Below are 6,672 nucleotides of genomic sequence, written 5' to 3' on the forward strand. Positions count from 1 at the left end.
GATGAGACAGAGAAGGAAGAATAGTCTATGGAAACCGCACCAGTGAGCAGGTGGCCTCAGGACCTCAGTGGGCAAGCCATGCCCCACGGGAGGACAAGGACACTGGGAATTTATTTACTGTTTTCCATTTCCCACTGGATGAAGATTGCCTGAACACATCAACTTTCTAAGCTAGCAGAGGAGGGTGGTGGTGTATACTCCTTCAGGCAGAGGAGAGAGATTCAAATGCTTGAGGTGGGGAACTCTCCACTATAGCTGTTGGCCAAGGGGATGTGGCACCTGGCACGCAGATATGGTACCAGTCAAGGTGCGGTTGGGGGGGGAGGAGAAGGAAGGAGAGGGAGAGGGAAGAGGAGAGAGAGAGAGGGAGAGGGAGGGGGAGGAGGAGAAAGAGAGGGAGAGGGAGAGGGAGGGGGAGGGAGGGATGGGAGGAGGGAGGGGAGAGAGGAGAGAGAGGAGAGAGAGAGGGGGAGAGAGAGGAGGGAGAGGAGAGAGGGGAGGGAGAGAGAGAGGAGAGAGAGGGGAGAGAAATGGGAGAGAGAGAAATGGGAGAGAGAGGAGAGAGAGAGAGAGGAGAGAGAGGAGAGACAGAGGGGAGAGAGAGGAGAGAGAGAGAGAGAGGAGAGAGAGGTGTGTGAGAGAGGGTAGAGATAGGAGAGAGAGAGGGGGGAGAGAGAGGGGAGAGAGAGGAGAGAGAGGGTAGAGATAGGAGAGAGAGAAAGGTGAGAGAGATAGGAGAGAGAGAGGGGAGAGACAGGGGGAGAGAGGGGAGAGAGGAGAGACAGGAGAGAGAGGAGAGAAAGAGAGAGGGGTGGGGGGGGAAGGGGAGTGGGAGAGCGGGAGGGGGAGGGGGGAGGGGGAGGGGGAGGGGGAGGGGGAGGGGGAGGGGGAGGGGGCACTATTAGTGGCTCAGAACAGGACACCAATCCCAAAGAACGTTCTTTCTCCAGAACTTAGCTGAAGTCTTTCAGTGCCTTTGATTGGCTGAACTCGTGTCCCATGGTTCCCCCCCCCCCCCAGCCAATCACTGTGGCTGTGGGCGTGGTTACAGGCAGGGTGAGTGAGTGGACCATTTCTCTAACTCACCTCCTGGGAGTGGGGGCAGGGAGGGTTCCCTAAAAGGGAAGCTGATCAGAGGCAAATTCTGTGACGACCACAGGGCACAGGCTGAAGGCGTGGAAGCTACAGGAAGGTTCTGGATGGCAGCGCTTTTCATTGTCCACTCAGGAGGCGCATCCCAGCTGGTACCCAGAGATCTCAGGATTATATCACAGGGTTCTGGGGAGCTAAGTTCCCCCAAAGCACAGTGCAGCAATGGCCAGATGGCACTGTCTGCTGGGAGAGTGGCCTTTGCTACCTGTGCGCTGAGCTTTCATGAGCAGAGCCTTCTGCAGTGAGCCTAGAGCATCTTCTCCCTGCCACACTCTGCTCACCCACAACCGGGGAGCCTGGAGCCGACTGCTTGACACACTTTGCTGCAAGCCGGGAGCGCAGGCCATGTTTGTGTTTGGTTTGGGAAGTGGCCTCTACCCAGCACCCTGCGGTGGGAACTAGGAAAAGAGTACAATTAGCAATTAACAACTTTATCTCGACTCACATGGAGGAGCCATAATTAGCTGGTCCCATCTGTTACTGATACCTGCTGGAGCCAGCCGTTCACACTTTGGCCAGATATTAGAGAGAGTGGGAGGGTTTGAGAAGGAAGCATTTCAAAAATAGCTCCCATTTTGTTGTTTCCAACATCTTGCCCCTGTGGAGTTGGTCTCCGACTTTGCTTCCTTCAGGTGTATACGGTTTGCTGTTAGTTGGCAAGGGAAGGTGTGAGCCAGTGAATGTGGTGTGTAGGATTTTCCCAGGAGCCAAGAGCTTTGATTTAAAGCGATAAGACCTGGTGGTTTTTTTTTTTTTTTTAATATTGGAGATTAAACTCAGGGGCATTTGACCACTGAGCCACATCCCCATCCCTATTTTGTATTTTATTTAGGGACAGGGGCTCATTGAGTTGCTTAGTGCCTTGCCATTGCTGAGGCTGGCTTTGAACTCGAGATCCTCCTGCCTCAGCCTCCTGAGCCGCTGGCATTACAGGTGTGCACCACCATGTCCAGTTTAGACCTGGTGTATTTTATAGCCATAGCGAGGTACTTGTCCTAAGTCATGTCACAATGGAGGAGCCTAAGCTCAGATACTGAGGGGGGAAATATTTTCAGGGGGAAAGTCCAATTTTGGAAGAACCAGAAAATGAGCCAACAGTTGGAGCCTCTTGGCTCAGGGAAGAGACTTGTCCAAAAGTCACGTAGCTAGAAAGGCCACAATGAGCTGGAATTTGCATGTAAGTCTTTCTAACTCCAGAACCTATCTTCTCAATTATTATACATCACAACTAATGGATGGAGTTTTGTGGACATCAGGGCTTGCAGGAATTAGGAAAGGCTGGGACAACTTCTATTTTGTTGGAGGCCAAAACAGCCCTGCCAAAATGAGCTATTAAAAAAGAAATGTTTCCATTTACATAATTAATGCTTTTAATGTGCAAAGGTACGATGTGATCTAGTTGGGCTGTTCACAAGATAATTACTGGATTCATGAAATATTAATTCATAGTACACTACAAGTGGCAGAGAGTGGATGAGGGACATATATTGTGAGGGTCTCGACAGGAAGATACTCAGAATAAGATTATCCAAGGACAGTTTATATTTAAAGGACTCTGCAGATGTGTGGCAGTTGGGAAATCACAAAAGTCAACGCAGTTATCTAGTTGGTGGCAGCTACCTGTTACCATCTGGGGAGATGAGAACAAGTATGCTGGGTGTGACCCATCAGGGGCCACAGTCCACAGTGGGAGGTGACTTGCAGGAACTGGGGGTCAAATGACCTGACCTCACAATTCATTTTCTCTCTGGCTTCCTATAGATGTCCCCACTGGCAGACCAATCAGAAACCTGAGGACCTAGGCAAGGTTGGGTGTAGGATGTGCTAAGCATCTAGGGATCCGTGTCGAAGGAGGCCTCCCTTTCAGGATGAGGCTGGGGTACTCACAGAGCCCCGAGAGCCAGGACTTCCTGAAATGTTGCACCCTGACACCTCACTCCCCCTGTCCTTATCCCTGCCATGAGGGTGGCATCTGGTGATGAGCCAAAAGGCTGATCCTCCAGAGAAGAGGTGGATGCATCTAACAGGAGAGTGGGAAGGTCTCCAACATGGAAAACCAGTTTAAAATTCTAAGATACACATTGTTCTTTCCCGTCAGACTCGGCTCTCTGACACTGTGTTTTATTAACCTCATTTGGAAAGAAAGTCAGAAGTCTGGATGTGAGACCTTCTGGACTCCTGCTTTTCATTCTGGTCCACAAGGGCTCATATCTGAACTCTCCTGTGGATTCATCCACCTCTTCTCTGGAGGATAAACCCTATTAGCTCTCCATGGATAGAAGCTCTTGGAAACCAAGCTATTTCCCTTTAGGGACACAGGCAACTGGACACAAAAGGGAGCTTCCCCACAGAATGTCCCCTTTGACTTGTACTGACTCCAGGCAAGCACCTCCCGACTCTTTGGTGGCTCTCTGAACACCCTGTTCCCTTTCCACTCGGCTCACCCACTGGTGAGCTCCTGGTGCTTCGCCCACCCCCTGTCACTGAGCCATTTCACACAAGTAGCTTTACAGTCAAGTTCCTTAACCCCCCATCTCACCTCTTTCCCCGCTGTCCTTTGCTTAATCCTTAGTTTGTTTGTCCGTCAGGCCGTCTGCTTGGTGGGTTCTCCCTTTGGGTTTTGTACTGCCACACACTGGTCCAAACTTAACTGTTAGATGCAAGTCTTTGCTGTCTCTCTTCTTCCCGCCACATTAGACTTTTGCAGAAGATCAGTGGGGGCTCCGTTTAACGGAGGCGTTTTGAATCTTCTTGCCCAATAAGCAGACTTTGTTTCCAACTCAAAACGATGGGGCCAGAGAGTTCTACAACATGATGTGATTTTGTTCTCTTATTGCATTTTCTTTCTATAAAAGGAATACCTGTGGGTGGCATGGGGGGGTTAAACAGACCAGAGGTGCTCCAGCTGTTGGCGGGAGAGTCTTTAGCGCCAGCTCTGTGCACTTGGAGACCCTGGGGCACGTGAGACAAGTTGCAGTCCTTTCTGCTAAGGCAGGAAAAGCACTGTTGATCACAGGGTGAGGTTTTTCCTTCCCCCCAGTAGTAAGGGAAGACTGGGCTCAGTCATCTCGAGGGTGAATTTCTGGGGTCATTTTGGTGTTGGTGTCATAGTCATCTGTTATTTAATGTACACCTGTAGTAGGACATAATACGACCATAGAACGTATGTAGATCAGGGATAGTGAAGTGCAGCAAGTTTCTAAGGAATAAAGTATCCTAATAGACTGCAAATTGACTTCAGACTGACCTTCACCAGATCTGAAAGTTGCATCCAATGGATAAAAAGTCTTATATGGTATGCCGAAATAGCCCTCCACGCCAATGTTAAAAATAGAAGCTGTAGTGACAATTATATCCAATTTGGCTTTTCATTTATTGAGAATAATGACTCTCCACACCTGCAATGTGTTATTTGTAGAGAAGTGCTTGCAAGTTTCAGCTAGAAACCTTTTCTTGCATCTTATCATTTAGAACAATTATATGTAAAAAAAGCACAAAATTTAGAATTCCAAGCATCAATTCATAAAAGGAGTTTTTGTCTTTTTTTTTTTTAATGTCTTGCAACTTTGTAAAACTCAGTCCTGAAATCAACTCATGTATTTTTTTCTTTCCTAAATAATTTACATCGGCTGGCTTTACATTCTATGTCAAATAGGGACAAGACAAAATTTGTCTTAATCTTATGAAGACTGTAATAGGATCTTCATAGCCTACTATTTAATATTTTAGCATTATTTTCTACTTCTATTTAATATATTTATACTTATAAATATATATTTACTTTTTTTTAATTTCTGAAAACAAGTTTTATTTAAATAAGGGTTAAAATATATTACATGACATTAAAACTGGAAGGGAAAAAGAAAAACAAAAACCAGTTTATCACTTCACATGGCACTGGGCAGCGGTTGCTAGTGAGTTGCAAGCTCTCCAGCTAGCTACGGGACTGATAACATCAGTTTGGTATTAGTTCCCTTGTCACAGGTTTAACTGATATTAAGCTGGCCTCACATTCTGTGGTTTTGGACACCCCTTAGCTACAATGCATCTAGTTAAAAAAGAAGACCTTGGTGTTAAGCCAGATGTCACATCACCTCCCTGGAAGGAAGGTGGCCTCTGAGTTCTGCCCACCTGGTCAGGTTAGACACCAGGCATTCTTTTTAAAAAACAAAATGAACCCCTCCCCCCCCCAAAAAAAAACTACCAAAGGCCCCCTTCTAGGGGTACAGCTGCCTTACCCCATTCCTCCTGATCAGGTGAGGACACTCTTAGGGCAGGGGCCTCAGCTGAGGGAGAGTTGAGAAGCTTGTGGTCAGACACAGCCATCTGATCTTGGGGCTCTGGGCTTTGCTGAAACATCACGTTATTGCTTTGTTTCAGGGTAGACACTGCCAGGCACCTACTGCCTGACCTCTGTTTAAATGAGGGACTTCAAGACTCGACAGCATGGCTCGTTTCCGTTTATTGCATGAAGGAGTTACACTAGTCCAAGTTAAAAGCGGACCCCAAATGGTTACATTATACAAACTGTGAGGTTTTTAAACTTGTGACAAGGGACAGAAGGGAAATCCTCGCTTAAACTTCAGTGAGCCACAAGCACTTAAAACGCATGAACTGATCGTCCTTAGGCTGATGGTCCTTAGCCAGTCCAGTCTTTACCAGGAACTGGCATAGGTTCCTGCGCTGGTCACCCTGGAGCTGAATGACTCCTCCATATTCTGGATGCTCCATTACAGTACCATGGCAGGCAAGTTTCTTCCTAAACGCCTTCACTAGTTTCTTTTTATCGTAATCATCAGCGATCCCTTGGACAGTAGTAAGGCTCTTCCAGCCGTTTCTCTTTGAATTCTTATATGGATATAATCCTCAGTGCCAGCAGGAAGCAGCTCATCACTATTACTTGCATCTGCAAAGGGGTCGAAGAGTGGAGGTTCTGGATAGCGGACATAGGATATGATTCCTTTTCCTCGAGGGGGAGGCTGCGGAGTCCTCGGCGGCGGCTCAGTGACTGGGGCTATATTTACATTTAATAGTGACATATAGAACATTGAAACAAAACATATAGAACATTAAAACAAAAATAAATCACTTATTTATCATTGCTAAAATGATTAAAAAGTCCCAAAGGGCCTACAATAATTTTAATTTATTATTATTATAATAATTATTATTTTTTTTAAAGACGTTGAAGAAGCCAGGCATGGTAGCATATGCCTGTAATCTCAGCAGCTGGGGAGGCTCAGACAGGAGGATCCCAAGTTCAAACCCAGCCTCAGCAAATTAGGCAAGGCCCTAAGTGGCTCAGCGAGACTCCATCTCAAAATAAAAAATACAAAGTGCTGGGGTTGTGACTCATTGGGTAAGTGCCCCTGGGTTCAATCCCTGGTACAAAAAAAAAAAAAAAAGTTGGAGAAAGCTGGTGTAGTGGGGAAAGGTCACTCATTACCAGCTATTTGTACTCAAGCAAATTCCTTAACCTCTCTGATCATTAATTTTCCTCGACTTTCAAATGGGCAAGTG

At 46.9% G+C, this 6,672-nt stretch overlaps 1 pseudogene; it reads right to left on the minus strand.

Annotated features, from left to right (window-relative positions):
• Positions 1-5,727: 5,727 nt before the first annotated feature.
• Positions 5,728-6,100, minus strand: LOC114103115 (eukaryotic translation initiation factor 1 pseudogene; annotated as a pseudogene).
• Between the last annotated feature and the right edge of the window lie 572 nt (positions 6,101-6,672).

This window comes from Marmota flaviventris, chromosome 19 (assembly GCF_047511675.1).
Source record: "Marmota flaviventris isolate mMarFla1 chromosome 19, mMarFla1.hap1, whole genome shotgun sequence".
NCBI lineage: Eukaryota > Metazoa > Chordata > Mammalia > Rodentia > Sciuridae > Marmota > Marmota flaviventris.